Source organism: Zea mays, chromosome 1, assembly GCF_902167145.1.
Source record: "Zea mays cultivar B73 chromosome 1, Zm-B73-REFERENCE-NAM-5.0, whole genome shotgun sequence".
In the NCBI taxonomy this organism is placed as follows: domain Eukaryota; kingdom Viridiplantae; phylum Streptophyta; class Magnoliopsida; order Poales; family Poaceae; genus Zea; species Zea mays.
This window is the reverse complement of record NC_050096.1, coordinates 282,658,794-282,683,119: the sequence shown is the minus strand read 5'-3', so window position 1 is coordinate 282,683,119 and position 24,326 is coordinate 282,658,794. Positions and strand designations below refer to the sequence as shown.

Here is a 24,326-nt window from a genome sequence, read left to right as displayed (position 1 = left end):
TGCGCGGGCGAAGGGGTATCGGGCGCCTACAGCCGTTGGATCTCAGATCGACGGCCAGGATTAGATCCCGCGGCGGGCGCGCGGGCGCGCGGCGGCGCGAGCGGCTGACAGGCGGGGCCGGGCGGGCAGCGCGGGCGCGGGGCTGACAGGCGGGGCCGGGCGGGCAGCGCGGGCGCGGGCGACTGGCAGGCGGGGCCGGGCGGGCAGCGCGGGCGCGGGGCTGACAGGCGGGGCCGGGCGGGCAGCGCGGGCGCGGGCGACTGGCAGGCGGGGCCCAGTTGGCAGGGAGGCGGGGCGCGGGGGAAACGGCTCTGGGCCGTTGAATCTTGGGCGGACGGTTGAGGTTGGGTTCGGGTTATTTGAATCCGTGCCGTCCGATCTAATATAGACGGCGGGGATGGGGTGGCTGGCTCCCGTCTCCTTCGGCTAGCTGGGGCGGCGGCGCTCGTCCCCGCGGCGGAGGAGCTCGCCGGAGACGAGGGGCGCGGGGGCCCTGCGGGTCCTTGGGGCGATCCGAGTGGCCGGGGAGGTTAGGGAGGGCACGGGGAATCCATTGGTGGGGTCTGGGTCGGGGCAGGGGCACCGGAGGGGGGTGGCTCACGGCGGAGTGGCTCGGCGGCGGCGGTAAGCAACTCCGACGAGCAATCAAACGCAGCAGAGAGCAAAATAAAGGCCAATAGGGGCGGGAGAGGTTCTTTACCTCAAGGCGGGCTCCGGGGACTCCTCGGCGGCGACGGAGACGCGACGGTGGCCCGGGTCGACGGTGGCGGCTGCACGGCGGACGGCGGGTGAGCGCGGGCAGAGAGAAATAGGGAGGGGAAGGGGAAATTGGTGCGCGTTCCGGGTTGCGGACGTCGGGGCGAAGCTCACCGTGGCAATGGACACGGCGGAGCTCCAACGGCGGCCGGGAACCGAGCTCGGAACGGCGGGGTTTACGGCGGCGGCGCTCTGGCGTGCGCACAGCGAGGGAGAGGTGGAAGAGGGGGGCCGGTTGGTGCGCAAATGAGGGAGGGGGAGATGGCGAGCAAGGCTCGGGGCTCAAGTGGCCGAGGGCGAGGTGGGGCGAGTCCCACGCGCGACGTGGGCGTGGAGACCGCGGCATGCACGGCGGCGGTTACGCGAAGATGGAGAAGCTGACAAGCCGGGCCCGCGGCGCAGAGAGAGAGAAGAAAGCGGGTGCGGGCGCGAGGGAAGCGGGGCTGACGGGCCGGGCCCACGGGCAGAGAGAGAGCGAGGGAGCGGGCGCGCGCGGGGAAGCGGCAGCGCCGACAGGCCGGGCCCGCTGCGCAGAGAGAGGAGGGGGGGAAGACGCGCGCGCGAGGTGGGCCGACTGGGCCGAAAGGCCGAGGGGGGGCGGGGAAGTGGGCTGCTTTGCCTTTTTTTTTATTTTGGAATTGTTTTCTCCTTTTCTTTTATTTATTCTATTTGATTCAAATTCAAATGAGCCCCAAATTCAAATTAGACTTTTTGAGAATTATGCACCAAACAAAAGTGAAATCTAGGGTTCAACATGATGCAACAATTCATATTCCCTTAGGGTTTGAGCTAATAGACTATAATTACAAATAAAATAACCACTTTTATCCTATAGAAATGAGAAAGAGAAGATTGGGAAAGGATGAAAAAAAGGAAGTAACACCTGAATTTGTGAATATGAGCAAAGAAATTTTATACCCCCAAATTCAGGGTGTTACATGTAGCATCATGAATCTTATCTTCTGGCTCTTGCATTTGTCTGAAAGCCTTAGCAAATATGATATCAGCTGCACTGCCTGTGTCAACCAAGACATTGTGGACCAGAAATCCTTTGATAACACAAGAGATAACCATGGCATCGTTGTGTGGGTAATCTTTGAGCTGAAGGTCCTCTTGGGAGAAGGTAATAGGAATGTGAGACCATCTTGACTTGATGAAGGGTCCTTGCACCCCAACATGTTGTACCCTTCTCTGTGCTTCCTTCTTTTGTTTCTTGTTAGCTGGCTCTGAGGACGAACCACCTGTGATCGGGAGCACCAGCTTCGGGTCCGAAGCAGCTCCAGCTTGGTCGTTGAACGAAGCCATCAGCTCAAAAAGTGGAAGTGAGTTCACCGGAGGTGGGCGCCAATGTTGGGGACTTGTTCTCAAATGCTATGAATTAAGAACAAGGCAACATAAAGTGTTAAATGTTAACGTCCTTCGTCCATGAAACATTATTCCCTTGAGGATAATGGGCCTTGGACGAAGGCTGATAAGAGCATAATTACGAAGCTTAAATCTTCGTAATAAAATTTCAATAGATATTGTAAGATAACATAAAATAAAAGGTATAAAAGGGATAAATAAATCATAGACGAATTACATTGTATTTACTTAATATATTGAATTATTGAATACAATAATACCTCTGCCTTGGCAAAGGTTGGATTCCAAAAGATGCGATTGCAATTACCAGAATGCGTGAACAGTAAAGGAATACTTTTCACTATTTATAGGCACAGGACGCAGCCTGTGAGGAATTACAAGTATGCCCCTTATAAAAGCTTACAACATTGACTCAGACCTTTATGGACTAAAAGGTCATTCTATCTTTAAGTCGGTTTGTAATACCGAAGCTTCACGAAGAGGAACCTTCGGCTATCTTATACAAACAGCTTCAGCCGAGGACCGCTTCTTCCTATAAGACCTTCGGCGACGAAGCATAGACCCAACATTAAGCCAAACTCATTTTGAGCCCGTCTCAAGAATCCCTTTAATGTTTCTTGGGTATAAGATTTTTCCTGCAAAAAGAACACCCAAGTGAAGCGAGAATAATCATCCACAATTACTAGACAGTACTTACTCCCGCCGATGCTTATGTAAGCGATCGGACCGAATAGATCCATGTGTAGGAGCTCCAGTGGCCTGTCAGTCGTCATGATGTTCTTGTGTGGATGATGGACACCAACTTGCTTTCCTGCTTGGCATGCGCTACAAACCCTGTCTTTCTCAAAATGAACATTGGTTAATCCTAAAATGTGCTCTCCCTTTAGAAGCTTATGAAGATTCTTCATCCCAACATGTGCTAGTCGGCGATGCCAGAGCCAACCCATGTTAGTCTTAGCAATTAAGCAAGTGTCGAGTTCAGCTCTATCAAAATTCACTAAGTATAGCTGACCCTCTAACACTCCCTTAAATGCTATTGAATCATCACTTCTTCTAAAGACAGTGACACCTACATCAGTGAATAAACAGTTGTAGCCCATTTTGCATAATTGAGATACAGAAAGCAAATTGTAATCTAATGAATCTACAAGAAAAATGTCGGCGTTTCGAGACAGGGGGGTCCCTAAGCCGACGAGTGAGTGTGCTGCGTGCCCCAGCCCAGATGGGTCGAGCGCGTGGGCGAGCGCGAAGGGGGGAGAGGCGAGGTGGCCGGAGTCGGGCGTGAGAGAGGTGGAAGTCCCGCGGCCTTCGTGTTCGTCCCGCGCCCAGGTCGGGTGCGCTTGCAGTAGGGGGGTTACAAGCGTCCACGCGGGTGAGGGAAGCGAGCGGCCCCAAGAGAGCGCCTGTCCCGTCCTCGGTCCCGCGCGGCCAACCTCCTCTAAGAAGGCCCTGGCCCTCCCTTTTATAGTCGTAAGGAGAGGATCCAGGTGTACAATGGGGGGTGTAGCAGAGTGCTACGTGTCTAGCGGAGAGAGAGCTAGTGCCCTAGGTACATGCCAATGTGGCAGCCGGAGAGGTCTTGACACCTTGCTGGCGTGATGTCGTGGCTGTCGGAGGAGCGACGGAGCCTGGCGGAGGGACAGCTGTTGGAGCGATCGAGTCCTTGCTGATGTCGCCCTGCTTCCGTAAGAGAGCTGAGGGCCGCCGTCGTCACAGAGCTTGTGGGGCGCCATCATTGTCCATCTGGCGGAGCTGGCTAGCTGGGACGCCGGTCTTGTTCTCCGTGACCCGAGTCGGCTCGGGGTAGGATGATGATGGCGCTTCTTGTTGACGTGGCGGGCCTGTGCCCTAGGTCGGGCGACGTGGGGGCTCCTCCGAAGCCGAGGTTGAGTCTGTCTTCTGTTGCCGAGGCCGAGCCCGAGCCCCTGGGTCGGGCGAGGCGGAGATCGTTCGGCAGAGGCCAGGGCGGAGTCCGAGCCCTGGGGTCGGGCGAAGCGGAGTTCGTCGTCTTCTGGGGCTGTGCCCGTGTCCGAGCCCTGGGTCGGGCGGAGCGGAGTTCGTCGTCTTCCGGGTCTTAGCCCGAGTCCGAGCCCTGGGTCGGGCGGAGCGGAGTTCGCCGTCTTCCGGGTCTTAGCCCGAGTCCGAGCCCTGGGTCGGGCGGAGCGGAGTTCGCCGTCTTCCGGGTCTTAGCCCGAGTCCGAGCCCTGGGTCGGGCGGAGCGGAGTTCGCCGTCTTCCGGGTCTTAGCCCGAGTCTGAGCCCTGGGGTCGGGCGGAGCGGAGTTCGCCGTCTTCCGGGTCTTAGCCCGAGTCCGAGCCCTGGGGTCGGGCGGAGCGGAGTTCGCCGTCTTCCGGGTCTTAGCCCGAGTCCGAGCCCTGGGGTCGGGCGGAGCGGAGTTCGCTATGGCGCCTTTGGCAAGGCCTGACTGCCTGTCAGACTCACTCTGTCGAGTAGCACTGCAGTCGGAGTGGCGCAGGCGGCGCTGTCCTTCTGTCAGACTGGTCAGTAGAGCGGTGGAGTGACGGCGGTCACTTCGGCTCTGCCGGGGGGCGCGTGTCAGGATAAAGGTGTCAGGCCACCTTTGCGTTAAATGCACCTGCAACCTGGTCAGTCGGTGTGGCGATTTAGTCAGGGTTGCTTCTGAGCGAAGCCAAGGCCTCGGGCGAGCCGGAGGTGTGTCCGCCGTAAAACGGGGGCCTCGGGCGAGACGGAAGTCTCTCGAGGTCGGCTGCCCTTGGCCGAGGCTAGGCTCGGGTGAAGCGTGATCGAGTCACTCGTGTGGACTGATCCCTGACTTAATCGTACCCATCAGGCCTTTGCAGCTTTATGCTGATGGGGGTTACCAGCTGAGAATTAGGTGTCTTGAGGGTACCCCTAATTATGGTCCCCGACAGTAGCCCCCGAGCCTCGAAGGGATTGTTAGCACTCGCTTGGAGGCTTTCGTCGCACTTTTTTGCAAGGGGACCAGCCTTTCTCGGTTTCATTTCGTTCCGGTGGGTGCGCGCGAGCGCACCCGCCGGGTGTAGCCCCCGAGGCCTCGGAGGAGTGGTTACACTCCTTCGAGGTCTTAATGCCTTGCATAATGCTTCGGCTGGTCTGGTTGTTCCCTCATGCGAACTGGCCGTAGCCCGGGTGCACGGTCGGGGCCCAAGCTCTCGGGCTGGTATGTTGACGCTGTCAACAGTTTGGCCGGAGCCGGGTTTGCGAGAGCAGCCCCCGAGCCTCCGCACAGGGCGAGAGGACGATCAGGGACAGACTCGACTTTTTACATACGCCCCTACGTCGCCTTTCCGCAAGGAGGAGGGGGGGAGTGCGCCATGTTACCCTCGATGGGCACCGAACATGGTGTCTCCGGTGAGCTGCAAGCGGGTAATCCGAGTGGACGTCCGTGCCCCGTTCGTTGGGGGTCGGCTAGGGGCCCAGAGGCACGCCCAAAAGTACCTGCGGGTGATTTGCCGGACCCGGTCCCCTGGCGACGGGGTCCGAGGGCTCGATGCCTCCCTCCGATGGGATTCCGTTACAAGATCGTTCCCGCTGGTCTCGGAAATGTCCTAGGGTACCTCGGGAGCGCAGCCCGAGCCTCGGTTATGTATCGAACGTACCCCTGGTCATCCCTCGCTCGGTGTCTGAGGCGACTGTGAACCCTTCGGGGGCCAGCCTTCGAACCCCTGATCAGTAATGGGCACGGAGCCCGAGCAGCCTGAGGCGGCCATGGATCCCTTCGGGGGGCTGGCCTTCGAACCCCTGACCAGTAGTGAGTGTCGGGCCCACGCGATCTGTGGCGACTGTTGAACCCTTCGGAGGGCCAGTCTTCGAACCTCTGATCAGTAAGGGGAGGCTCAGAGCCCGGTTCCTTCGCGGAGAAGGATCCTTTTCGGGGTATCCCCCTTTCCCGGTCCCTGTTGCAAGAGATAGAGAAAGAGGAAAAAAGGAAAAGGATACGAAATCGAACGACGTGGCGTACCTTTTTTGACGCGGTTATTGCGGCGAAGGCGAAGCGTCATCCGCTTCTCCTGCCAGAATCGCCGCCTGTCCCGCCGCGGAGTTAATGCGACGGGGCGAGTGGTTGGCGGGGCGGCCGTTACGCGTGCGCGAGCCGTTCGAGGAACGGATCACGGGTGCACCGTCTTCACGCCGTGGGAGGAGGCTCTCTTGCTGTCCCAGGACGGGACGTGAGCCTGGCTGACGACGTGACTGCTGCGCTCGCCCGCCTGCCACTGCCATTACTCCGGCCCACTTTCGGTCGTGTTGACCGTCGTGCCAGGCTGGCGCCGCTGGGTCGTGTGCTGGTCGCCTCGAGTCGCGGCATAGGCTCCGCAACCGAAGAGGCGAGACAGTGGCACAAGTGGTGGCGCGGTTGCTTGCATGCAGCAACTGGCGCGCTGGTTGCGCGACGCGCGGGCCTGGGCCTCCAAGCTGGCGTGTCAGAAGTCGGAGAAGCGCGTCCACCTGGCGCGGTTGCATGCCGCCTGCATGGCTGCCCGCCCCTTCCGCCCGTTGGTCTGGGCAAAAGTGGGGGGTTGCTTGTAACCGCTGGGCGGTCGTGTGCACCGCGCGCGGCGGTTTGGCTTCTTCTGCTTCTGAGTTGTTTTGCATGACATGCGGGACCCAGCCCCCGCGCCGCAGGGGAGGGCCTTGGAGCGTGTTGGAGAAGACTCGGCCCGTGGCGTCTGGGGGCGCACGTAGGGAGAGTTGCCTTTAAAAAGAGGGAGACTCCTTTCAGAAGGCAACCATGTCTTCTTCCTCCCTTATGCGTCGCGTCTTTCCACCTTCCAAGCCCCCGGATGGGGGGTACCCGCCGTCTTTCCGCCTCCTCGTTGGAGGAACGCAATCCCATGGGAGTTGGTACCTCTCAGCCATCGTTCGGCTTCAAGGATTTTCATCATGCAGCCCGGCTGCACCCCTCCACCGGCGGTCACCCGAGATGGCGACCTCCGGCTTGATGGTGGGGGAAAGCGAGCCGGGCTGCGGCCTCTGCCCCTCCCTCAGCCTCAAGGATTTTCATCACCAGGGCTGGGGAGGGGAGTGCGCCGAGTTGAGGTCGGCCCCCGCGTGGGTGGCGGCCCGCTCCTTCACTCAGTGATGGGGGGAGGAGCGGTTGTTGTCCGTGGCGCTGGCAGCTGCAGCGTGTCCGGTCTTCAGACGCGAGTGGCTTCGGAGCCGCTCGCGGCGCCGGCGTCCGCCACGGCAGCTGGAAGAGGTTCTTCCGCCGGCGCGACAGCCGGGGCCGGCCACGGACTGACCTCCAACTCTACGGCCTTCTGCCCGTCCTTGCCTCACGAGTTTTGGCGTGGGCGGGGGCCTCCTGGCAGCAGCATCTGCCCTGAGGTCAGTGCTGCCGCTGTTCGACCCCCCGGAGCAGAAGTCGTTGTCGTCGCCGCTGCTGGAGCAGGTGACGGCGCGCCGTTCGCCGGCCTTCCGTTGCTCCGCAGGCCTTCCCCTCGGAGTGGGGTTGTTCGTACCTGCGGAGGGGGAACCGGAGTTCCGTTTGTAATGGCACTTTGAATGTCGGTGTGTTTGTTCATTGCGGCTGTCGGGGCCTGAACATGTAATTTTGGCACGGAGCCGTGTTTTTTCCTCATTTTCGAGCACTAAGTCTCGCCTGTTGATTATCTGAACCGCTTTACCAAGCATGAGTCGCCCCGTGTCAAGGTGACGAGTGAGGTATCCGTATCCCGGAGGCGTAGGAATCCCTCGGCACGATCGGCCTTGTTGTCTGGGGCTCCTCTAGCTTAGTTAAAGAGACCCCTCGGCCGCTCTTCGATGAGCCGAGGCCAGGGGTAGCGATATCAGTACGAACAGAGGCGGAGTTGGCTCGCAAAATGGGAACCTGGTTGGCCGGAGCTTAGCCGGGTTGTCCGTCAGCGGAGCCGACGCCGGAGTCGATCAGTCGAGGCCTCGTGTCGGGCCGGCGCCCTTGGAAGCCGGTTGGCCGAGGCCCCTGGGGTAACCGGCCGAGCCGCCTGCTCGGGCCGGATTCCCGGAGAAGTCCTTGATCGCGTCGCCGTCCGAGGCTGGGTCGGACTTTGCTGAAGACGTCGTCGATGCCGAGGGTTCTACGGCTCCCTTCAGCGTGAAGACCCGAGCCTGCAGGATCAGATCGTCTTGTAGCGTGTGCCTTCTGCGGTCGCCGAGGCCAGAAAACACACCCTCGCCGTGCTTGCGAAGCTGCGTCTTTTTTCCTCTTGTTTCGAGCATCTGGACTCTCTGTCGGTAACAGGGATGTTTGTGTGAGCGAGAGTTGCTTCTCGCGGAAGGGACGAGTGAGGTATCCGTATCCCAGAGGCATGGGAATCCCTCGGCTCGGTCGGCCTTGCCGCTTACGCGTACTTTCACCCGTCCATGTGGCCCTGTCCCCGACTTAGTCGAGAAAGCTTGAAGGACTGCTTTGGCAGGAGAGCTTCCGAACGTGAAGACTTGTTCGGTCCACGGAGTCGCTTTATCCGAACGCGAGTTACTTATCGCAGAAGGTGATGAGTGAGGTATCCGTATCCCGGAGGCGTAGGAGTCCCTCGGCTCGGTCAGCCTTGGCTGCTTACGTGTACTCCATCGTTTCCAGGATCCGCTTTCCAAAGTAGTCAAGAAGCACGAAAGAAATCCTGCTAAAAAGAGATCCTTTTTCGAGGAAAAATTCGACGCAGAGGGGGTCTCCCCCCTTTTAGCCCCCGAGGGAGGGTCGGGCTTTGCCGAGGCTAGGCCGACCCTTCCTTGACGACTAAACTTTGCGTAGGTGCGAGGTATATGAACAACTTGGAAACATCTTAAGGGTAGAAGCGACGTAGCTGTTTGATGTTCCAAGCGTTGCCGTAGATCTCGCCTTGATTGTTGGCCAGCTTGTATGTTCCGGGCTTCAGAACTTTGGCGATGACGAATGGCCCCTCCCAGGGGGGCGTGAGTTTGTGCCTTCCCCGGGCGTCTTGTCGCAGCCGAAGCACCAGATCGCCCACCTGGAGATCTTGGGACCGGACCCCTCGGGCGTGGTAGCGTCGCAGGGACTGCTGGTACCGCGCCGAGTGTAGTAAGGCCCTGTCCCGAGCCTCCTCCAGCTGGTCCAGCGATTCTTCTCGGCTAGCTTGGTTGCTTTGATCGGTGTAGGCCCTCGTCCTCGGGGAGCCATATTCCAGGTCAGTGGGCAAGATAGCCTCGGCCCCGTAGACCAGGAAGAACGACGTGAAACCCGTGGCACGACTCGGCGTCGTCCTTAGGCTCCAGATCACCGAGGGGAGTTCCTTCATCCACCGCTTGCCGAACTTGTTGAGGTCATTGTAGATCCGAGGCTTGAGCCCTTGTAGAATCATGCCGTTGGCACGCTCTACTTGCCCATTCGACATGGGATGAGCCACGGCGGCCCAGTCCACCCGGATATGGTGATCCTCACAAAAATCCAAGAATTTTTTGCCGGTGAACTGGGTACCGTTGTCGGTGATGATGGAGTTTGGGATCCCGAAGCGATGGATGATGTTGGTGAAGAACGCCACCGCCTGCTCGGACCTGATGTTGTTCAGGGGTCGGACCTCGATCCACTTGGAGAATTTGTCGATGGCGACCAGCAGGTGCGTGTAGCCCCCGGGTGCCTTCTGCAATGGACCGACGAGGTCCAGACCCCATACAGCGAAGGGCCAGGTGATGGGTATCGTCTGTAGAGCCTGAGCGGGCAGGTGGGTCTGCTTCGCATAGAATTGGCACCCTTCGCAGGTGCGGACAATTCTAGTGGCGTCAGCCACCGCCGTTGGCCAGTAGAAGCCTTGCCGGAAAGCATTCCCGACAAGGGCTCGAGGCGCTGCATGATGGCCGCAAGCCCCCGAGTGTATTTCTCGCAGGAGTTCCTGACCTTCGGCGATGGAGACGCAGCGCTGGAGGATGCCCGAGGGGCTCTGGTGGTAGAGCTCCTCCTTGTCGCCCAGCAAGACGAACGACTTGGCGCGTCGTGCTACCCGCCGAGCCTCGGCTTGGTCGAGGGGTAGCTCTCCCTGGCGGAGATATCGCAGGTACGGGGCCTGCCAGTTTCGATCAGGCGCGGCCCCGCTCTGCTCCTCCTCGGCGTTCAGTACCTCGGGCTCGAGGGTCGAGGGTACCTCGGGCTGAGCCGAGGGTACCTCGGGCCGAGTCGAGGGTGCCTCGGGCCGAGCCGAGGGTGCCTCGGGCTCGGGCGCGTCGTCGATCTTGACGGAGGGTCGATGCAGATCCCGGGAGAAGACGTCCGGGGGGACCGTCGTTCGCCCCGAGGCTATTTTAGCCAGCTCGTCTGCGGTTTCGTTGTAGCGCCGAGCGATGTGGTTGAGCTCGAGCCCGAAGAACTTGTCTTCCAGGCGCCGAACCTCGTCGCAGTAGGCCTCCATCTTCGGGTCGCGGCAGTGGGAGTTCTTCATGACTTGGTCGATGACGAGCTGCGAATCACCGCGGGCGTCGAGGCGTCTGACCCCTAGCTCGATGGCGATCCGCAACCCGTTGACCAGAGCTTCGTACTCGGCCACATTGTTGGACGCCGGGAAATGGAGGCGCAGCACGTAGCGCAGGTGCTTTCCAAGGGGCGAGATGAAGAGCAGGCCCGCGCCGGCTCCTGTCTTCATCAGCGACCCGTCGAAAAACATGGTCCAGAGCTCCGGTTGGATCGGAGCCGTCGGCAACTGGGTGTCGACCCACTCGGCCACGAAGTCCGCCAACACCTGGGACTTGATGGCTTTCCGAGGGGCGAACGTTATCGTTTCGCCCATGATTTCCACCGCCCACTTTGCGATCCTGCCTGAGGCCTCTCGGCACTGGATGATCTCCCCCAGGGGGAAGGATGACACCACAGTTACCGGATGAGACTCGAAGTAGTGTCGTAACTTCCGCCTTGTCAGGATCACAGCATACAGCAGCTTCTGAACTTGTGGGTAGCGGATCTTGGTCTCGGACAGTACCTCGCTGACGAAGTAGACTGGCCTCTGAACGGACAGTGCATGCCCTTCCTCTTGCCTCTCGACCACAATCGCGGCGCTAACCACCTGAGTGGTCGCGGCGACGTAGACCAAGAGGGCTTCTCCATCCGCCGGGGGCACCAAGACAGGCGCCTTTGTAAGGAGCGCCTTCAGGTTTCCGAGGGCTTCCTCGGCCTTAGGGGTCCAAGCGAAACACTCAGTCTTCCTTAAGAGGCGGTACAGAGGCAGACCTCTTTCGCCGAGGCGTGAGATGAAGCGGCTCAGGGCCGCGAGGCATCCCATGACCCTCTATACGCCTTTTAAGTCCTTGATGGGTCCCATGCTGGTGATGGCCGCGATCTTCTCTGGGTTAGCTTCGATGCCTCGCTCGGAGACGATGAACCCCAGGAGCATGCCCCGGGGCACCCCGAAGACACACTTCTCAGGATTGAGCTTGACTCCTTTCGCCTTGAGACATCGGAATGTCACTTCAAGGTCGGAGAGGAGGTCGGAAGCCTTCCTTGTCTTGACTACGATGTCATCGACGTAGGCCTCGACGGTGCGACCGATGTGTTCGCCGAACACATGGTTCATGCACCGCTGGTACGTCGCGCCCGCATTCCTCAAACCGAACGGCATGGTGACATAGCAATACATGCCGAACAGCGTGATGAAAGAAGTCGCGAGCTGGTCGGACTCTTTCATCCGGATTTGGTGATACCCTGAGTAGGCATCGAAGAAGGACAGGGTTTCGCACCCTGCGGTGGAATCCACGATTTGATCGATGCGAGGCAGAGGGTAGGGAACCTTCGGACATGCTTTGTTGAGACCAGTGTAGTCTACGCACATCCGCCATTTCCCCCCTTTCTTCCTCACAAGCACAGGGTTGGCAAGCCACTCGGGATGGAATACCTCTTTGATGAACCCTGCTGCCATTAGCTTGTGGATCTCTTCGCCAATCACTCTGCGCTTCTCCTCGTCGAATCGGCGCAGAGGCTGCCTGACGGGTCGGGCTCCGGCCCGAATATCCAGCGAGTGCTCGGCGACATCCCTCGGTATGCCAGGCATGTCCGAGGGACTCCACGCAAAGACGTCGGCGTTTGCGCGGAGAAAGTCGACGAGCACTGCTTCCTATTTGGGGTCGAGCCCGGACCCAATCCGGATCTGCTTGGAGGTGTCCCCGCTGGGGTCAAGAGGGACGGCCTTAACCCGTTAACCGTCTCTGCTGGCTCGAAGTTGCCGGCATGGCGCTTCACGTCTGGCACCTCCTTGGAGAGGTTCTCCAGGTCGGCGATGAGGGCCTCGGACTCGGCGAGGGCCTCGGCGTACTCCACGCACTCCACGTCGCATTCGAACGCGTGTTTGTACGTGGGGCCGACGGTGATGACCCCGTTGGGGCCCGGCATCTTGAGCTTCAGGTAGGTGTAGTTGGGGACGGCCATGAACTTCGCGTAGCATGGCCTCCCTAGTACGGCGTGGTAGGTTCCTCGGAACCCGACCACCTCGAACGTCAGGGTCTCCCTTCGGAAGTTGGAGGGCGTCCCGAAGTAGACGGGGAGGTCGAGTCGTCCGAGGGGCTGGACGCACTTCCCAGGGATGATCCCGTGGAAGGGCGCAGCGCCTGCTCGGACGGAGGACAGATCGACGCGCAGGAGCTTGAGGGTCTCGGCGTAGATGATGTTGAGGCAGCTGCCCCCGTCCATCAGGACCTTGGTGAGTCTGACGTTGCCGATGACGGGGTCGACGACGAGCGGGTATTTTCCCGGGCTCGGCACGTGGTCGGGGTGGTCGGCCCGGTCGAAGGTGATGGGCTTGTCGGACCAGTCTAGGTAGACTGGCGCCGCCACCTTCACCGAGCAGACCTCCCGGCGCTCTTGCTTGCGATGCCGAGCCGAGGCATTCGCCGCATGCCCTCCATAGATCATGAAGCAGTCGCGGACCTCGGGGAACTCTCCTGCTTGGCGATCCTCGTTCTTGTCGTCGTCGCGGGCCCTGCCACCCTCGGCGGGTGGCCCGGCCCTGTAGAAGTGACGCCGAAGCATGATGCACTCCTCGAGGGTGTGCTTGACGGGCCCCTGATGGTAGGGGCACGGCTCCTTGAGCATCTTGTCGAAGAGGTTAGCACCTCCGGGGGGCTTCCGAGGGTTCTTGTACTCGGCGGCGGCGACAAGGTCCGCGTCAGCGGCGTCGCGTTTCGACTGCGACTTCCTCTTGCCTTTCTTCTTGGCGCCGCGCGGAGCACACGCCTCGGGAGCCTCTTCCGATGGGCGGCCCTGGGGCTGCTTGTCCTTTCGGAAGATAGCCTCGACCGCCTCCTGGCCAGAGGCGAACTTGGTGGCGATGTCCATCAGCTCGCTCGCCCTGGTGGGGGTCTTGCGACCCAGCTTGCTCACCAGGTCGCGGCAAGTGGTGCCGGCGAGGAACGCGCCGATGACATCCGAGTCGGTGATGTTGGGCAGCTCGGTGCGCTGCTTTGAGAATCGCCGGATGTAGTCCCGGAGAGACTCCCCCGGCTGTTGCCGGCAGCTTCGAAGGTCCCAGGAATTCCCGGGGCGCACGTATGTGCCCTGGAAATTGCCGGCGAAGGCTTGGACCAAGTCGTCCCAGTTGGAGATCTGCCCCGGAGGCAGGTGCTCCAACCAGGCGTGAGCAGTGTCGGAGAGGAACAGGGGGAGGTTACGGATGATGAGGTTGTCGTCGTCCGTCCCACCCAGTTGGCAGGCAAGGCGGTAGTCCGCGAGCCACAGTTCCGGTCTCGTTTCCCCCGAGTACTTCGTGATAGTAGTCGGGGGTCGGAACCGGGTCGGGAATGGCGCCCGTCGGATGGCCCAACTGAAGGCCTGCGGACCGGGTGGTTCGGGCGAGGGACTCCGATCCTCCCCGCTGTCGTAGCGCCCCCCACGCCTGGGGTGGTAGCCTCGGCGCACCCTTTCGTCGAGGTGGGCCCGACGGTCGCGTCGATGGTGCTCGTTGCCGAGGTGGCCCGGGGCCGCAGGCGCGGTGTTACGCGTGCGCCCGGTGTAGACCGAGGCTTCCCGCATGAATCGGGAAGTCGCGGCATGAGGTTCCGAGGGATATCCCTGCCTTCGGGAGGCAGTGCTCTCGGCCCGTCGGGCCGCAGCGCCTTCCAGGAGATTCTTGAGCTCTCCCTGGATTCGCCGACCCTCGGTGGTTGATGGCTCCGGCATCGCGCGGAGGAGCATCGCTGCAGCTGCCAGGTTCTGACCAACCCCGCTGGATGCGGGCGGCGGCCTGACCCTGACATCGTTGGCGACGCGGTGCTGGAGACCTTGGGGCAGGTGACGTATTTCTCCGGCCAGGGGTTGGCCCGCCCATACCTGCCCGACGTCCCGACGGATCGGTTCAAGCGCTCCTGTTCCCTCGTTGAGCCTGGCCTGCGCCTCGCGGACTTGCTCGAGTTGTGGGTCGTAACCCCCCGCCGGAGCGGGGACCACAGCTAGCTCCCGTGGGATGTCGGCGCGAGGCACCGGCCTAGGAAGATCACCATCCTCCGGCATGCCGAGACGGTTGCCTTCGGAGGGATCCCCTAGCTCGATGTGGAAACATTCGCGGCTTGGGCCGCAGCTCTCGTCGCCAAGGCTGCGGCTTCCGTCGGAACAGTCGGAGAGGCAGTAGTCACATGCGGTCATGAAGTCCCGCATGGCACTGGGGTTGCCAAGTCCGGAGAAATCCCAACAGATGCTGGGATCGTCATCTTCCTCGGACCCGGAGGGCCCGTAGGTTGAGACGTCCGTCAACCGGTCCCAAGGCGACCGCATACGAAACCCCAGTGGGGTTGCACTCGCCTCAATGAGAGCGCCCGCCAAAGCGAGGTCGTTTGGCGGGTTGAGGCCGAGTCGAAATGACGTAAGATGGGAGTTAGTCGGTACCTTTTGGTCGACAAGGAGCGACGTAGTCACATCGGGGACTGGTTGCACCGTCGTCCCAGGTACGAGGGCGACGTCCTGCAGGCCTTCCGCGAGCGCGCTGGCGTCGTCTTCTTGCTCGGGATCAGCGTGTCGCGGGGGGACGGCGCTTGCCTTCGTCTCGAACGCGAGGTCGACGTCCGGCGTGCCTTCCGTCGGGGCGTCGGGGGCGTCGATTCGCTCGACGGCCAACGAAGCACGGTCTCCCGCTTGGCCTTGATGGCCCCGCCTCCTCCTCCGTTGGCGGGGGAGAGAACGGAGCGAGCTCGAATGTTGTTCTTCCACCACGCGGGGAAGGTGTCGTCGATTCCGCCGCCGGCGGGCGGGTTGTCGGCCGCCATTGTCGTTGTCGCGCGGCGGTGGAAGAAGTATCATGTCGTAGCTGCCGTCGAAGGACATGAACTCAAGAGTCCCGAAACGAAGCACCGTCCCGGGCCGGAGAGGTTGCTGGAGACTGCCCATCTGGAGCTTGACGGGGAGCTGTTCGTCAGCACGCAGCAGGCCCCTACCTGGCGCGCCAACTGTCGGCGTTTCGAGACAGGGGGGTCCCTAAGCCGACGAGTGAGTGTGCTGCGTGCCCCAGCCCAGATGGGTCGAGCGCGTGGGCGAGCGCGAAGGGGGGGAGAGGCGAGGTGGCCGGAGTCGGGCGTGAGAGAGGTGGAAGTCCCGCGGCCTTCGTGTTCGTCCCGCGCCCAGGTCGGGTGCGCTTGCAGTAGGGGGGTTACAAGCGTCCACGCGGGTGAGGGAAGCGAGCGGCCCCAAGAGAGCGCATGTCCCGTCCTCGGTCCCGCGCGGCCAACCTCCTCTAAGAAGGCCCTGGCCCTCCCTTTTATAGTCGTAAGGAGAGGATCCAGGTGTACAAAGGGGGGTGTAGCAGAGTGCTACGTGTCTAGCGGAGAGAGAGCTAGTGCCCTAGGTACATGCCAATGTGGCAGCCGGAGAGGTCTTGGCACCTTGCTGGCGTGATGTCGTGGCTGTCGGAGGAGCGACGGAGCCTGGCGGAGGGACAGCTGTTGGAGCGGTCGAGTCCTTGCTGACGTCGCCCTGCTTCCGTAAGAGAGCTGAGGGCCGCCGTCGTCACAGAGCTTGTGGGGCGCCATCATTGTCCATCTGGCGGAGCTGGCCAGATGGGACGCCGGTCTTGTTCTCCGTGACCCGAGTCGGCTCGGGGTAGGATGATGATGGCGCTTCTTGTTGACGTGGCGGGCCTGTGCCCTAGGTCGGGCGACGTGGGGGCTCCTCCGAAGCCGAGGTTGAGTCTGTCTTCTGTTGCCGAGGCCGAGCCCGAGCCCCTGGGTCGGGCGAGGCGGAGATCGTTCGGCAGAGGCCAGGGCGGAGTCCGAGCCCTGGGGTCGGGCGAAGCGGAGTTCGTCGTCTTCTGGGGCTGTGCCCGTGTCCGAGCCCTAGGTCGGGCGGAGCGGAGTTCGCCGTCTTCCGGGTCTTAGCCCGAGTCCGAGCCCTGGGTCGGGCGGAGCGGAGTTCGCCGTCTTCCGGGTCTTAGCCCGAGTCCGAGCCCTGGGTCGGGCGGAGCGGAGTTCGCCGTCTTCCGGGTCTTAGCCCGAGTCCGAGCCCTGGGTCGGGCGGAGCGGAGTTCGCCGTCTTCCGGGTCTTAGCCCGAGTCCGAGCCCTGGGTCGGGCGGAGCGGAGTTCGCCGTCTTCCGGGTCTTAGCCCGAGTCCGAGCCCTGGGGTCGGGCGGAGCGGAATTCGCCGTCTTCCGGGTCTTAGCCCGAGTCCGAGCCCTGGGGTCGGGTGGAGCGGAGTTCGCCGTCTTCCGGGTCTTAGCCCGAGTCCGAGCCCTGGGGTCGGGCGGAGCGGAGTTCGCTATGGCGCCTTTGGCAAGGCCTGACTGCCTGTCAGACTCACTCTGTCGAGTAGCACTGCAGTCGGAGTGGCGCAGGCGGCGCTGTCCTTCTGTCAGACTGGTCAGTAGAGCGGTGGAGTGACGGCGGTCACTTCGGCTCTGCCGGGGGGCGCGTGTCAGGATAAAGGTGTCAGGCCACCTTTGCGTTAAATGCACCTGCAACCTGGTCAGTCGGTGTGGCGATTTAGTCAGGGTTGCTTCTGAGCGAAGCCAAGGCCTCGGGCGAGCCGGAGGTGTGTCCGCCGTAAAAAGGGGGACCTCGGGCGAGACGGAAGTCTCTCGAGGTTGGCTGCCCTTGGCCGAGGCTAGGCTCGGGTGAAGCGTGATCGAGTCACTCGTGTGGACTGATCCCTGACTTAATCGTACCCATCAGGCCTTTGCAGCTTTATGCTGATGGGGGTTACCAGCTGAGAATTAGGTGTCTTGAGGGTACCCCTAATTATGGTCCCCGACAAAAAACATTGGAAATAGAATGGTCAGGAGATATAGCAATTTTACCCAAACCCTTGACCAAACCCTGGTTTCCATCCCCGAAAGTGATAGCTCGTTGGGGATCCTGGTTTTCCTCGTAGGAGGAGAACATCTTCTTCTCCCCTGTCATGTGGTTTGTGCACCCGCTGTCGATTATCCAGCTTGAGCCCCCGGATGCATAAACCTACAAAACAAGTTTAGTTCTTGACTTTAGGTACCCAAATGGTTTTGGGTCCTTTGGCATTAGAAACAAGAACTTTGGGTACCCAAACACAAGTCTTTGACCCCTTGTGCTTGCCCCTATCATATTTGGCAACTACCTTGCCGGATTTGTTAGTTAACACATATGATGCATCAAAAGTTTTGAATGAAAATCTATGTTCATTTGATGCACTAGGAGTTTTCTTCTTAGGCAACTTAGCATGGGTTGGTTGCCTAGAGCTAGATGTCTCACCCTTATACATGAAAGCATGGTTAGGGCCAGAGTGAGATTTCCTAGAATGAATTCTCCTAATTTTGTCCTCGGGATAACCGGCAGGGTATAAAATGTAACCCTCGTTATCCTGAGGCATGGGAGTCTTGCCCTTAACAAAATTAGATAACTTCTTAGGAGGGGCATTAATTTTGACATTGCCTCCCTGTTGGAAGCCAATGCCATCCTTAATGCCAAGGCGTCTCCCTCTATAGAGCATGCTTCTAGCAAATTTAAAATTTTTATTTTCTAAGTCATGCTCGACAATTTTAGCATCTAGTTTTGCTATATGATTATTTTGTTGTTTAATTAAAGCCAGGTGATCATGTATAGCATTAACATCAACATCTCTACATCTAGTACAAATAGAAGTGTGCTCAACGGTAGATGTAGAGGGTTTGCAAGATTTTAATTCTACAACCTTAGCATGCAATATATCATTCTTAGTTCTAAGGTCGGAAATAGTAGCATTGCAAATATCAAAATCTTTAGCCTTATCAATTAATTTTTCATTTTCATTCTTAAGGCTAACAAGAGATAAGTTCAATTCTTCAATCTTAGCAAGCAAATCATCATTATCATTCCTAAGATTGGGAATCGAAACATTACAAGCAATAGAATCAACCTTAGCTAACAAATTAGAATTCTCATTCCTAAGGTTGTCTATAGTCTCATGGCAAGTGCTTAGCTCACTAGACAATTTTTCACATTTTTCAACTTCTAGAGCATAAGCATTTTTAACCTTAACATGTTTTTTGTTTTCCTTGATTAGGAAGTCCTCTTGGGTGTCCAAGAGGTCATCCTTCTCATGGATGGCACTAATTAATTCATTTAACTTTTCTTTTTGTTGCATGTTTAGGTTGGCAAAAAGAGTGCGTAAGTTATCTTCCTCATCACTAGCATTTTCATCACTAGAAGACTCATATCTAGTGGAGGATTTAGATTTAACCTTCTTCTTTTTGCCGTCCTTTGCCATGAGGCACTTGTGGCCGACGTTGGGGAAGAGAAGTCCCTTGGTGACGGCGATGTTGGCGGCGTCCTCATCGTCGGAGGAGTCGCTAGAGCTTTCGTCGGAGTCCCACTCCCGACAAACATGGGCATCGCCGCTCCTCTTCTTGTAGTATCTCTTCTTCTCCTTTCTTCTCCCCTTCTTGTCGTCGCCCCTGTCACTGTCACTAGATATAGGACATTTTGCAATAAAATGACCGGGCTTACCACATTTGTAACACACTTTCTTGGAGCGAGGTTTGTAGTCTTTCCCCCTCCTTTGTTTGAGGATTTGGCGGAAGCTCTTGATGACGAGCGCCATTTCCTCGTTGTCGAGCTTGGAGGCGTCGATGGGTGTTCTACTCGGTGTAGACTCCTCCTTCTTCTCCTCCGTCGCCTTAAATGCGACTGGTTGTGCTTCGGACGTGGAGTGGCCGTCAAGCTCGTTGATCTTCCGTGAGCCCTTGATCATAAATTCAAAGCTCACAAAATTCCCGATAACTTCCTCGGGAGTCATTAGTGTATATCTTGGATTGCCACGAATTAATTGTACTTGAGTAGGGTTAAGGAAAATAAGCGATCTTAAAATAACCTTAACCACCTCGTGGTCATCCCACTTTTTGCTCCCGAGGTTGCGCACTTGATTCACCAAGGTCTTGAGCCGGTCGTACATATCTTGTGGCTCCTCCCCTTGGCGAAGACGGAAGCGACCGAGCTCCCCCTCGATCGTTTCCCGCTTGGTGATCTTGGTGAGTTCATCACCCTCGTGCGCCGTCTTGAGCACGTCCCAAACTTCCTTGGCGCTTTTTAGTCCTTGCACCTTGTTGTACTCCTCCCTACTTAGAGAGGCAAGGAGTATGGTTGTGGCTTGGGAGTTGAAGTGCTCGATTTGGGCCACCTCGTCCTCATCATAATCATCATCCCCTACGGATGGTACCTGTGCTCCAAACTCAACAACATTCCATATACTTTTGTGGAGTGAGGTTAGATGAAATTTCATTAAATCACTCCACCTAGCATAATCTTCACCGTCAAAGGTTGGCGGTTTGCCTAATGGAACGGAAAGTAATGGAGTATGTCTAGAAGTACGAGGATAATGTAAGGGGATCTTACTAAACTTCTTGCGCTCATGGCTCTTAGAAGTTATGGAGGGCGCGTCGGAGCTGGAAGTAGAAGGTGATGAAGTGTCGGTCTCGTAGTAGACCACCTTCCTCATCTTCTTTATTTTGTCGCCACTCCGATGCGATTTGTGAGAAGAAGTCTTCTTCTCCTTCTTCTTCTCCTTCTTCTTCTCCTTCTTCTTCTCCTTGTTGTGGGACTCTCCCGATGAAGCCTTCCCGTGGCTTGTAGCGGGCTTGTTACCGGTCTCCATCTCCTTCTTGGCGAGTTCTCCCGACATCACTTCGAGCGGTTAGGCTCTAATGAAGCACCGAGCTCTGATACCAATTGAAAGTCGCCTAGAGGGGGGGGTGAATAGGGCGAAACTGAAATTATCAAAAATAATCACAACTACAAGTCGGGTTAGCGTTAGAAATATAATCGAGTCCGCGAGAGAGGGTGCAAAACAAATCGCAAGCGAACAATGAGTGAGGCACGTGGATTTGTTTTACCGAGGTTCGGTTCTCGCAAACCTACTCCCCGTTGAGGTGGTCACAAAGACCGGGTCTCTTTCAACCCTTTCCCTCTCTCAAACGGTCCCTCGGACCGAGTGAGCTTTCTCTTCTCAATCACTTGGAACACAAAGTTCCTACAAGGACCACCACAAGATTGGTGTCTCTTGCCTCAATTACAAGTGAGTTTGATCACAATAAAGAATCAAAGAAAGAAGAAAGCAATCCAAGCGCAAGAGCTCGAAAGAACACAGGCAAATCTCTCTCACTAATCACTAGGGCGTTGTGTAGAGTTTGGAGAGGATTTGATCACTTGGGTGTGTCTAGAATTGAATGCTAGAGCTCTTGTAAGTAGTTGAAGTGAGAAAACTTGGATGACTTGAATGTAGGGTGGTTGGGGGTATTTATAGCCCCAACCACCAAACTAGCCGTTTGGTGGTGGCTCACTGTCGTATGGTGCACCGGACAGTCTGGTGTACACCGGACATGTCCGGTGCGCTAGCCACGTCACCAGGCCGTTGGGATTCGACCGTTGGAGCTTCTGACTTCTGGGCCCGCCTGGCTGACCGGTGTACACCGGACAAGTACTGTAGATTGTCCGGTGCACCTTCTCGCGCGAGCCTGACTTCTGCACGCTTCTGGCGCGCATTAAATGCGCCTGCAGGTGACCGTTGGCGCGAAGTAGCCGTTGCTCTGCTGGTTCACTGAACAGTCCGGTGTACACCGGACAGTCCGGTGAATTATAGCGGAGCAATTTCCCGAGGCTGACGAGTTCCAGAGCCGCTCTTCCCTGGGGCACCGGACACTGTCCGGTGTACAACGGACAGTCCGGTGAATTATAGCGAAGCGCCTCTGGATTTTCCCGAAGGTGAGGAGTTTAGCGTGAAGTCCCCTGGTGCACCGGACACTGTCCGGTGCGCCAGACCAAAGGTGCCTTCGGTTATCCCTTGCTCTCTTTATTGAACCCCATACTTGGTCTTTTTATTGGCTAAGTGTGAACCTTTGGCACCTGTATAACTTGTACACTAGAGCAAACTAGTTAGTCCAATTATTTGTGTTGGGCAATTCAACCACCAAAATCATTTAGGAAATAGGTGTAAGCCTAATTCCCTTTCACTACCAGTACATGAGTGTATCCTCCTTGAGCTTTCTTGAAAGGTCCGATCATATCCAGTCCCCAGCATGCAAACGGCCAAGTTACTGGTATGGTCTGTAGTTGTTGTGCTGGTAGATGTTGTTGCTTTGACAAGTACTGGCAAGCTTCGCACCTCCGAACTAACTCGGCTGCATCGCTTTTCGCTGTTGGCCAATAGAATCCCGACCTGAAGATCTTCCCGACTAGTGTATTGGATGCTGCGTGTATTCCACATTGCCCAGCATGGACCTCATCTAGAAGTTGCTTCCCCGTAGATGAGAGAATGCATTTCATGAGGATAGGGCTGGGCATTAGGTTTTTTTTTGAAACTTCGGTTCGGTTTTTCGGTTCTAAAAAACTTCGGTTTTCTAGACATTAGAAACCGATCGGTTTTCTTGAAAATGAAAAACCGAGGAGTTCGGTTTCGGTTTTTTACTTCGGTTTTTCGGTAAAACCCAAACACTATACCTAAGCTTACATATAGCTATCAGGACATCAGATGGACAGAATGTAGACAGAATTTAGGAATACATGGTACATCACATAACTAATAATAAGTTCATTCCAACACAGACACAGAGTTGACAATAAATCAATAAATCAAAGAGGTAATTCTCATAAAAAAGTTCATTCTAACAGCAAATAAACAACAGTACAGGCGTACAGCACCAGCCGGCAGCCACCAGATAAACAGCAGTAGTGCAGTACAGCACCAGCACACGGCAGCACTCCAGGAAGGCAGGAACCACCGAACCAAGATTATTATACACAGCGGCAACAACAGTAGATAAACAACAGTACAACACCAACACGGCAGCACTCCAGTAGACCAGTAGACAACAATTTCAGTTTGCACTTTGCAGTCAGCTGAGTCCTTGACACTTTGAGAGCACACGCCTGGCAGCCTGCAATCTCCTGCAGTCCTGCTTAACAATATGGCAATATCAATACACTTATACACCATCCAACTATGTGAAATAAATTCCCATACCATTATCAAGATTCAATAGTAGTCCCCTCCTTCGAAATGGTAAGGCCACCAATATCTGTACAGTTGCATTCTCAATAAGTACATAAAATATGTTTGATTAAATATATTCAGAACTAGTTTCATAGTTTGTACCTTCCTCAAGCTTAGCCATTTCTTCGGTATTCTCTTCAACATTAATAATGTTGGATCCACGAATCCAATCATTGGCACAAATCAAGCGCTCGACCATTGTTGGTGTGAGCGAGCTCCTAAAATCATCTAGTGTTCTTCCACCCGAACTAAATGCTGACTCAGATGCTACTGTTGATATCGGAATAGCTAAAAGGTCACGGGCCATGCGAGCAAGTATTGGCAGTCTAGTAGCATTGTCCTTCCACCAATTAAGAATGTCAAAACCAGTCTTATCTTCCTCACTGTCCTCAGATAAATACTTATCTAGTTCAGACTTGACAGTAATATTTCCACTCCCATTATTGTTCATTTGTTGAGCAACTATAGACCTCATCAACCGTTTGCTATGTGATGGCTGCTCTTTAGAGTCATTTGGTTGTGGTGTCTTCTCAGCTGGAGCATACATATCTTTGTACTCATCAAACAAGAAACGAAAAGAAGTGTTTATTGTTGTCCATAATTTCTCTCCACGTCTTCACCAAACATTACCATGGTAGCCACTTTACATAATTAGAAAGCTTGTACCTTGGATCAATTGCAACACAGAAAAAAACAGCCAAGTTGAGTTTCTCTCCGTACTTCTCTCCCCAATATTTATAATATTTTGCAAGCATTCTCTTGCCCATTTCAGCACATAAGTTGTCTTCGCTACGACACCACTCTCGCAATAAAACCAAAACATCAGCAATCTCGTGGAAGTAAGAATGTGAGGTTGGTTTACTTGTGACTGAAACACGAAGGGTAAGTTCATATAAGTGCTCTAGGAATTCAGCCATTTTTCTTGCCTTTTCCCAATCTGATTTCTCAGGAACACCGAGGCCATTTTCACCTTCTAAATCTAGCATATAGTATGGATCTTCATCACTATACCTTTCAAATGCCTTTTCATATTGTTGTGCGATATTTAGCATAAGGTATGTTGAATTCCACCTAGTGCAAACATCAAGGGTTAAAAATGCTTTGGTCTATACTTTTGCTAATTCAGCACATTTCTTAAATTTGACTAGCCTAGATGGTCCAGCCTTGACAAACTTAACAGCTGCCCGGACACGACTAATTGATTTGTCTATTTCCTTTAGTCCATCGGTGACTATCAAATTAATAATATAGGCAACACATCTCATGTGCAGGTATTCTCCTCCAGCAATGCAACCTTTTGATTCATTCAAAACCCTCTTCATGTACTTAATTGCATTATTGTTTGCACTAGCATTATCAACTGTTATTGTCAAAACCTTATCAATTCCCCATTCTGCTAGGCAACTCTCTAAGGATTTTCCAATGTCTTCGCCCCTATGTCCTTTTACCAAGAAAAAACCAATGATTTTCTTGTGGAGCTTCCATTGGTTATCAATAAAATGTGCTGTTACACACATGTAATTTTGATTGGTATTAGATGTCCATGTGTCAGTGGTGAGGCTTACGCGCTAACAATGTTCACCTAAAAACTTCTTAAGCTTCTCTTTTTGGACATCATATACTTTCACAACTGCTCTAGTAGCTGTTCTTCTAGAGGGCAAAATGAAACGTGGGCATGCTTTGGCCAAAAAATTTCTAAGCCCAGGACGCTCAGGCAAAACAAAAGGTTGTTCATATTCAATAATCATTTCAGCAAAACTATTCCTTAGATCATCAGCATCGAATTTCCAAGTTGAAACAGTACCAACACTACTGTTTTCTT

At 56.2% G+C, this 24,326-nt stretch overlaps 1 long non-coding RNA gene across 1 annotated transcript; it reads right to left on the bottom strand.

Annotated features, from left to right (window-relative positions):
* Positions 1 to 22,330: 22,330 nt before the first annotated feature.
* Positions 22,331 to 23,085, bottom strand: LOC103644003 (uncharacterized). The gene is made up of 3 exons (XR_561423.2): positions 22,607 to 23,085; positions 22,475 to 22,529; positions 22,331 to 22,406 (listed from the first exon to the last, which is right to left on the bottom strand). It is a non-coding gene; the product is annotated as an uncharacterized lncRNA (long non-coding RNA).
* Between the last annotated feature and the right edge of the window lie 1,241 nt (positions 23,086 to 24,326).